Genomic DNA, 10,272 nt, shown 5'->3' on the forward strand with positions numbered 1-10,272 from the left:
TAGGAAGAAAGATTTGAGAGGAGAAAAGCAAGATGGCAAATGCCAAGCAGAATCTACTTGAAACATATCAGGAGCTTAACTAACTGATGGTGAGATTTAGTTAGAAAAAGTGGCAGACACTTTCTATAGGACACCACCGAGGAGCTATTGCTTCTTGAAGGATATGCTGTCAGACCGACCAACACCACTGCCAGACACACTTTTTATTAAACCCATAATGAATCACGGGGTGGAACACAGACTGGGGTGTAGAGGTACAAAGACGCTGCACAAAGTAAGAAGCTGTACGACGATGGGGAAAGCAAGCCTAATTCAACCAGTGTTACCGGAGCAGGTAGACAAAGACAAATAACAAACACACATACATAAGTTGCTCTTTTTCCCCTTACTTCTACAACTGTGGAAAATTTCAAGAAGGTCAAAGAGTTTAACATTAAAAAAAAAAAAAGAATCTGCAGAAACAGAAGGTAATCCTGTGCTGTAATTGTCTCACTTCCTAAAAAGTTAGCAGTGACGAAAGTAAAAGATATTAATATAGAACACAGACATGCCTGAATGAAGCTTTTTTTTTCCCTTTTGTGTCCGGTAAGGGGATCGCAACCCTTGGCTTGGTGTCCTCGGCACCGCGCTCAGCCAGTGAGCGCACCGGCCATCCCCATAGAGGATCCGAACCTGCGGCCTCGGCGCTCCCAGCACCGCACTCTCCCGAGTGAGCCACGAGGTTGGCCCATGATTCATTACATTTAAGAGATGTAATTGCAACAGAATAACCTGTAATTGTGCATGGGTCATTTAAAATGACAGTACGCCCATGTCTGCACACCACTTTACTATAATAAACACACGCTTCTTTTACCTTACGTTTCCTCTGGCATAAAAGTAAAGGCTTTGTTATAAGTGATTTCCTCTCCCCTACAGAGAACTCGCTTCCCGGGGTCCTTTCTCAACCACAAGAAGCTGCTCTATCTGTTGCCCCTGCCCTGGTCCACGGGGAGGTGGCCACGACCCACAGGTCGACTCTCTGACGGGTCCACTGTCCCGGCGTCCCCCTACCGACTCCTCCTCCCCCGGCCCCAGGTGCAGCCCGCACACCGATCTTGGCCAGCGAGGCCAGCAGGATCCACAAGGTGATCTCGAAGGGGATCTGCACGTGGGGCTAATCCAGGGTGAACACGAACACGGGCAGCCGGCTGTCCTCGGACGCCGTCGTTCCGGGAGCCACCACGCTCGCAGGGCTGGGCGGGCTGGAGCTGGTGTCCAGGGCCCGCGGCGCGTCCAGCAGCGTCTCCGCCAGGGCGCCCGCCGGCCCTGCCACCTGCAGGAGCAGCAGCAGCAGCGGCGGCAGCGGAGGCGACCGCGCCGGCAGGCTCTGCCCGATGTCAGCCGGTTCCAAGGGGTCGGTTCCGAGTGCCACCGACCCGCCGAGGGCTCAGCACTCTGCGCGCTCATCGCATCGCGCTGGGACAGCGCCGCCCGCTCGGCCCCGCGCAGAGCCATGCAGCCAGAGCCACCCGCCACCGCCGCGGGGCCAGTTCTCTGCCGCCAGCGGGCTCGGTCCCCGCTGTGAGCAGGCGCACTGCCCTCAGCCGTCCTCCTCCGCCTTCCGCCGGCCCATGCCCTGTCCGCGGCCCGCCGGCCGCAGCTGCAGGCCCTGCCCGGGGCGGCGCGGGCGGGCGCTGGGCGGGGCGGGCGCGAGAACCCGGCAGGAGCACCGCGCACCTGCCGAAGCCGCAGGCGACGCAAGGCCCCGTGGCCGCGAGGGCGGCGCTGTGCTCCCTTCTCGCCCGCACCGCGCCTGAGACCCGCCACCCTCAGGCCGGCGAGCGGTGCGTGGAATCGCCGAGCTGCCGGGTGTCCTGTGGCTGGAGCTGTCCCCGCCCCGGAGGCAGCGTCGGGCGTTCATCCAGGGAAGGGACCGGAGCGACCCACGCGTCGCGCTCTTTTACCTGCAGGCTCCTGCGAAGGGACACTCCGGTCCGCTGGGCGCTCAGGGAGGTGTTGCAGGCCAGGAGGGCAGAGCTGCTGTCGCTCCTGCAGGGTGCTGTCACCCGCGCCGGGCAGCTGCTGAGGCCGAGACGCAAGGGAGCTCCCCTGATGTGCACCAAGTTTAGAAAAGCCTCGTTTTGCTGCCCTTCCCAGAGTGACCACACGTCGGTACAAAGTATTCTTTCTGCACACAACCCCCCTGTGCAGAACTCACTCTTCCCACTCCCCCACGGAGTCCTTTTCTTTTCCACCTCCTGCTGCTTTCACTCATGGCAACGCTGTCCCTCCCCCAGCTCAGGAAAAAGTAAAACATCTTTCTCTGTTTTTAGGCTTGGAGGTGTACATTTCCGAGAGCATCTGAAATAGAATTATTTCGTGGAAAACCAGTGATTTGCCTGGCTCAGATTGACTTGCTCCTCTGACTACAGGACGGGCTGTGGTTAGGAAAGCAGAAGGGAAAGCTCAGTTCTTCTGGACGTAAAAGACCTTTATCTTCCAGCTGCAATGGTCTCTTGTTCCAGCTGCAGCTTTGTTACATGCAAGCCCGTTGTTTACTGCACTGGTTGCAATCTTACCTCCCAGAACGTCTATCACCGGAAACTGACATGGAGGAAAAAAAGTAGACAAGTTGCCATTCAGTTGACTGTAACAAATTTCCCTTCCTGTTTATGAAATGAAATCCTTCTGGTTTTTTGTTTGGTTTTGTTTTAATGTGTCAAAACATGCCTCCTGCTGTTAAACAAACACACCAGGCAGTTCAACATTCATAGCAGATTTGTTTTTCAAAGTTCTAACAGAGAGAATCCATGAGATGTCAGCAGAGGATACAGGAAAAAATCCTCCACGTGAATAGAAGCAAGTCAGGAACATCTTTGGACCTTGAAAGGAATGCAGGGGCAAGCCCAGGCTGAAATGGGAAAAGGATTTGAGAGATGATGGAGCACTTTGATTAATTTTTTTTGCACCTGTTTTTTAAAAGTGCAACAGGATTTAATGTAAAGATAATCTATCAAAAAAAAAATCACTGAGCCGTTCAAAATGGAGCTTCCTCTTCCCTTCTCACTGGAAACTTTTATTAAAGTATGTGCCTTGCATACCCTTGTGAGAAAGGAGCAGCAGATAGCTAGATGGCTTTTCCTTCTTTCTTTTTTTCTTGGTTGAGAATCCCCACGTGGCAGGCTCTGTGCCACTCTTACATTTTGTTAATCATCACAACACCCAACAAGAGACAGAGACATTCTTGGATCCATTTTATAAGTGAAGAAAAATAGATGCAGAAATGGTTAGAAGCAAATAAGCAAATGGTTGGGAAAATAGAATAATAGGTACAGTTGGGGGTGGTGCAGCGCATTCTTTGTAGGCAAATTGTGTATGTGTGAGTGGAGTTAGTGAGCATGTGTGGCAATGTGGTTTGGCTAGAGTCTGCCTTCGGAGTTCACACTACACTGGGCCATGGTCTCGAACCTACAACTCCAAGGGCCTGTTTGCCACTTACCTAGCCCATTGACCAGTGTGTGAGGGGTCTGGTGACCCAGCCTGGCATGTGAGGGATCTGGTGATCCAGCCTGGTGTGCGAAGGGTTTGTGACCCAGTCAGAAAAATGGGCTTGAGGGGTCTGAGAGCTCCAGACCCAGCCCAAGCTCGACAATTGGCACAGCAGGATTATGGGCAGGTAAAAGAGCTCAACAATTGGTGTAGTCTGCGACAGGATTCTGAGCAGGTATAGAGCCAAAAGTTCTTGGAAGAAGGAGGAGATGTGGCTACTTGTGAATATGCCATGCCCTATGGCCACCTTCCTTCCTGTTGACTGGGATCTGGCTGCTGCACACTGTACTGCAAGGCAGCATAGACCAAGTACTACAACGCAAAACCCCTTGGGAGGGGGAGGAAATGTGGCTGTCCTTGAGCATGTGGTGCCTGGTGGTCACTTTTCTGCTAACCGGAGCCTGGCTGCTCCTCACTATGCTGCAAACTGATCAAGAACTGTGGCAGAAAGCAGAGTTATTGGAAGCACAGATGAATGTGCTGGAGGATGACGTGCAGCGACTGGCCACTCCTGCCCCTCACACCAGGGAAGACGACCAACCCAGTGGTGAGTTGAGGGAGACCTTGTGTCTGCAGGTATGACCTGTTGTGCACAAGAAATTGGAACACGAGCAGCCTACGGTAGTGGATGCACAAGCAGTGGGCAGTCCACAGGTGACCCAGTTCACCACCTATGTCCCGTATACCCAGGCTGAACTGGTTGACTTGGGAAGACAGTTCAGGCAGAAACATGGGGAGCCCCTGGCTGCTTGGCTGCTGCAGTTATGGGACCTAGGGGTGGATAGTGTGGTGTGCTCTGGTGAGGAGGTGGAGAAGTTGGCCTCCATCACCATGCACCCGTCGCTGAGGCAGCGGCTGCAGAATAGCTGCAGATATGCACGAGGGCGAGGTCATCACTCCTTGGTGGACTGGGTGAATGCAGCTGCCCAAACCGTGTGGACAAATGCTAGAGAACTGCCCAAGATTGTTAGTAAATGGCAAACGTATGCTGAGCTGGTCCAAATTATTCAAGAGCTGGGGATGTGGCAGTCCATGTTTAATGTGAACACTCGTGGCCCAGACGATGAAAACTTTACAGACAGCATGAGAGACATAGTGCTGCAAAATGTCCCATCAACGTCCTTTGGGTCACTGATGGCCATACTAGCCCCCTATATTGGTCATCCTATACATGAGGTAACAACCATGATAGCCAGCTTGGGTGAAGTAGGGAGTAGAAGACAAGCAAAAGGGGTCTGAAAGGTGGCGAAGAGCAAACCCCCAAGAAATACATGAGATTTTATCCTGAAGGGACCAAGCAAGACTAGCCAGAAGAAGATATGGCTTGACTTGCTTGCAGCAGGGGTTGATAAAAAGAAACCTGACCTGCAGCCAAATGCAGTCCTGTTTGCTTTGTGGCAGCAATTGTGCCCTGAACAGTGTTTCACCAAACATCCGGACAGGTAGCAAGGTACACTCAGGGGATTTAAAGAACTTTTTCATTGCTCCCAAGGAGGCAGATGAACTGTTCCATTTCGATCAGGGAGCAGGCCAACGTATTCGTCTTTTGGGGGCAGGCAAGGACCAGAGGCCTCATGTTGAATTGGCAATATATTGGTCAAGCACAAATGTGCAGCGCGTTTCGGCATTGGTGGATACAGGTGCAGAATGTAGCCTGGTATGTGGCAATCCAGAGAAGTTTCCAGGGGCCACAGTTCATAGATGGCTATGGAGGACATACGATTGAGGTCAAAGCTGTGTCATTGCCATTGGGCACAGGAAGATTACCTCCTTGTGTATATACTGTATACATATATGTAAAGCTAGGGCTTATAGACCCCTCGAGTCTGTTGTGCAGATTGGGTTACAAACCCTCCACACGCAGGTCTGTGAGCTAGGTAATAGAAAAAAAAAGGTTCTGGGAGCTGTAGGTATAGAAAGATGAATGGGTTTTATTCAGATCTAGGAGCAACTACCCCAGTGGCCTCTCTGAGAGTTCTGAGAAGAGCTGTGGATCAGAGCTGTTAGTCTTTTATTCTTAAGTCCACAACCCTGGACACCTGGGTGCCCATACACAACTTACATTAAGTAGTAACAAGGAACACCTGAGGATATTTACAGCAAATGCTCAGCAAGGTTCTGAACATCTGAGGGGCCCTGACATTTTCCTATTTTTCCCAACAAATATCTCCTGTAGCTGAATATATCTTTGGTATGATGTGCTTTATGGTGTGCACCTGCAAACAACAGTTGGAGAGTTTCTGCTGTGAATATGGACAGTAAAGCATGTTACAGGGATATGCTAAACACGACCCATAGGTATTACCCAAGGAAAGACTTGTAGTTAATGTAAAGCAGTATCGCCTACCAGGACGATATGCAGAGATAAGTGCTACTATATTGGAATTAGAGAAAGCTGGCATTATTCGTCTGGCTCAGAGCCCATTTAATGCTCCGGTATGTCCAGTGAAAAACCCTGATGGTACCGGGAGAATGACTGTAGATTATCAAGAACTAAACAAAGTAGTGCCTCCTTTGTGTGCAGCTGTGCCTTCAGTTCATGACGTGATGGATCACCTGACAACTCAGCTGGGAACTTATCATTTGGACCTTGCAAATGCTTTTTCCTCTATTCCAATCTCGGCTGATAGCCAAGATCAGTTCACCTTCACATGGGAAGGAAGGCAGTGGACCTTTCAAGTATTGCCTCAAGGTTATGTGTATAGCCCAACCATCTATCATGGTTTGGTGGCTGGGGACCTAGCCAAGTGGACTAGACCCAGCATGGTTACAGTGTTTCACTACATTGATGACATCTTACTAAGCTCTGATTCTCTTGCAGGTTTAACCCAGCCAGCTCCAACACTGCTAAGCCATTTGGAACAATGTGGGTGGGCCATGAACACAGCCAAAGTGCAAGGACCTGGGCTGTCAGTCAAATTCCTAGGAGTGGTGTGGTCAGGTAAGACAAGAGTCATCCCAGAAGCTATTATAGGTAAGAGACATGGAATACCCTCGACCCACAACTGTAGCTCAGCTACAGACATATTTGGGACTTTTGGGGTATTGGAAAACTTTTGTACCCCATATGGCCCAGATGGCATGCCCACTGTATGCATTAACAAAAAAAGGAGCCCTCTGGGATTGGACTGAGGAAGTAGAACAAGCTTATCAGGCTACAAAAAGGGCAATACAGCAAGTACTGTCTTTACAAGTGACCGACCCCACTAAGCTGTTTGAGTTAGACGTACATATAACCCAGGAGGGGTTAGGATGGGGTTTGTGGCAGAGACAGGACTGATTCCAAACACCTGTAGGATTCTGGTCTCAGCTCTGGAAGGGAGCTGAAGTGCATTATACCCTAATAGAAAAGCAGTTAGCAGCTGTGTATTCTGCCTTGATAGCCACTGAAGCTATCACAGGAACTGCCAAAGTCCTAGTGAGGATGACATACCTCATAACAGGCTGGCTGCGCACATGGGCCACCAACCCTAAAATGGGTGTAGCTAAGCCTCCCACTTTCTCTAAATGGGGAGCATATATAGAACAAAGGAGCACTGTGTCAACAAGTCCTCTGTCCAAAGAGTTGCAAACTGTGCAAGGCCCAGTAGAGTTTTTGGAGGAAACTTTGACACAACCCCTACCCATAGACGTGGAGGCTATACCTTTCCATGAGGGACAGGGACACATAGAGAGCAAGCTTGGTATACAGATGGTTCTAGCATGGGACCTTCAGCATCATGGACAGCTGTTGCTGTCCATCCCTGAACAGATATCATACGGTATGAAAATGGCACAGGAAAAAGCAGCCAATGGGCTGAAGTGAGAGCACTATGGATGGTGATAAAAAATGACCCTGGGCCATTACCCATCTGTACTGACAGCTGGGCTGTGTACAAAGGTTTAATGCTTTGGATCTCTACTTGGAAATATCAATGGTGGATGGTAGGCCCCCGAACCCTATGGGGACAAACCATGTGGCAAGAGTTATGGGAATTGGGACGTGAGAAAGAAGTAACTCTTTTCCATGTCACAGGACACTTCCTCTTAGCCAGCCCAGAAAATGATGAAGCTGATGCCTTGGCTAAGGTAAGATGGCTGGAGAGAGCCCCAGCTACTGCTGTAGCCCAGTGGTTAGATCGATCCATGCAACATGCTGGCAGTAAAACCATGTGGATGGTGCCTCAAAGATGGGCCTTGCCTATAAAATGGGAAGATGTATTGAATGCCTGTAGTGCTTGTCCAGTGTGTGCTCAAGAGAATCCACATCCCAGCAGGTGCCCCATACAGATGGGCAAATAACTCGAGGAAGGGTGCCGCTGACTTGATGGCAAGTGGACTTTGTCGGACCACTGCCAAGGTCAGAGAATTTCAGATGCATCTTCACAGCTGTTGATACGGCTACTGGTCTTCTGTTTGTATGGCCTTGTAAGGCCCCAGACCAGGTGAACACTGTGAAGGCACTGAACAGCCTTATGGCCATGTATGGCTGAGCTGTAATCATAGAGAGCGATAATGGAACCCACTTTACTGGACATGGGGTTCAGAGTTGGGCCTCCCAGCTGTCCGTTCAGTGGAACTTACATGTGCCATATCATCCCCAGGCAGCGGGAATGATTGAACGGTGCAATGGTCTTTTAAAAAAGGGACTAAGGCTATCTACCCAAGCCCCATCCCTGAAAGGGAGTACACGGTGATATGGCTGACAGCCAGGATTCTAAATGAGAGACCCTGCAAGGGCGGACCCTCTCCAGTGGAAGGTCTGTTGCATAGGGCTGCAGCACCTATACAGCTGCAAATCACTACTAAAGATAAAGCTTTTGAAGCCAGGATATGGCAAGAATGGAGATATTCTCTTGCTGGCCCCGACCTGTTTGCAACAGGGACAGACAGTACAATGGGAACGGCCTTGGAGAATAAACCCCCATATATGCTGGGTAGGCTTAATAGGGTCTTGGGGAAAAGGATTAGAGGAAGGCTTGCAAGTTTCACCTTGGGTGACAAGTACCTGGCCTCCTCAAGTAATGGTAACATGGCCTGGAATAGATAAGTGCTCTATTCCAAGGGGCATATTTTATTATCTTTATGGACAATTTTATTTCCTCTATACTGTTACATGTAGAACCTACAGATCCAACAGTGTTAGCAGATAAAGAATGGTATCATAAGCCAGGTAAGATACCTATTCCTGTAACCATCCTTTCTCAGGATGGCAAACTGACATGTATCTTACCAGAGAGATGAGAACTTCCTCTATACCAACAACTCTTCTGTCTTTTCATGCATAGTTTTCTGGCTGCAGGCGCTGCACCAGAGTCGTGTGATTGGTGCATTGGCCTACTGAATGTGCGTTGAACTTCCCATCAGTATGACTGCAGGATTCCCATGGAGGATCACACCAATGGTGACTACTAACTGGACATATGTGGCTAATAGTTAAAAGGACAGAACTACAGCCTTAAGGCAGATTGAATGGACAATAGGTTATGTAAATGGAAGGGTCATTTATCCCCGCTAAAAATGGAAGGGTCATTTATCCCCGCTAAAAATGGAAGGGTCATTTATCCCCGCTAAGGGAACATTGGGCATAGATTGTACAACAAGGGACCCTGAAGGGGTGGATTATTGGGAAAATAGAATAATTTAATCAGCCCCCTCACCTTAGGTACGGTTGGGGGTGGTCTGGTGCGTTCTTTGTAAGCAAATTGTGGTGTGGGGATGGAGTTAGTGCACATGCACGGTGCCATGGTTTGGCTGGCTTCTGCCTCAGGCATCCATGCTGCTTGCAGCCGTGCTCTCCTACCTATGGCTTCCAAGGACCTCTTTGCCGGTTACCTAGCTCATAGACAAGCGTGTGAGGGGCCTGGTGACCCAGCCTGGCATATGAGGGGTCTGGGGACCCAGCCTGGTGTGTGAAGGGTTTGTGACCCAGTCTGTGAATGGGCTTGAGGGGTCTGTGAGCACTAGACCCAGCCCTAGCTCTACAATGGGCCCAGTTGGCAGGATTACAGGCAGATAAAAGAGCTCAGCACAAACAGACATACTTAAGTTTGCAAATCAAATAAGTGTCTGGAAGGAATTCAGCCCAGGCCTGGATGAACCACACTAACCATGAACCATGTTCCAGGCCAGCGCTGCTGTCATCTCCCCCTCCTCTCCATGGCTGGTTGCCCCTAAATAGCAGGTTACTTTCTCAGGTACTTTCAAGTAGAACAGTGGAGAATGTGTTAGAGGCAAAGATTGATGTAGAAGGAGTGACCTGGAAAAAAGGAAGATTAAAGAGTGGAATGTTTAATCCAAATTTGGATTTATTTATTTTTGAATTTGTTTATTTTAAAGTATACTTTGGTTTATAAGAAAAGAGCTAGAAAAGGTGAAAATAGTCATTTTTGAGATACATTCATCCATTTATTCATTCAACAAATGATTATTCGACTGACCTTTTTTTAGATTTTGTGGTAGACACTCATAATTGGACAACATAAAGTATTTTAACTAGTGAAATTCATTTTCTCATGGATTGCCATAACTTTTACATGGTAGCTTAAGCCTGAAGAAACTTCTGACTCTAGAAGCTATTGAACAGCATGTAAGATGCTGGCCTTGTAAGGTTACATTTGTCAACCGAAGATGGAGATCACAAAGGGATTTTACGAAGGGCCACAGCATGGGATTTTTTTCAGAAATCTTCACTTGAGTAAAATGTGCTATTTATATTAAATAGCAACATCTCTAATCCAAGCATATACATTTGAAAAACTA

Source organism: Cynocephalus volans, chromosome 14 (genome assembly GCF_027409185.1).
Source record: "Cynocephalus volans isolate mCynVol1 chromosome 14, mCynVol1.pri, whole genome shotgun sequence".
Classification (NCBI taxonomy): Eukaryota; Metazoa; Chordata; class Mammalia; order Dermoptera; family Cynocephalidae; genus Cynocephalus; species Cynocephalus volans.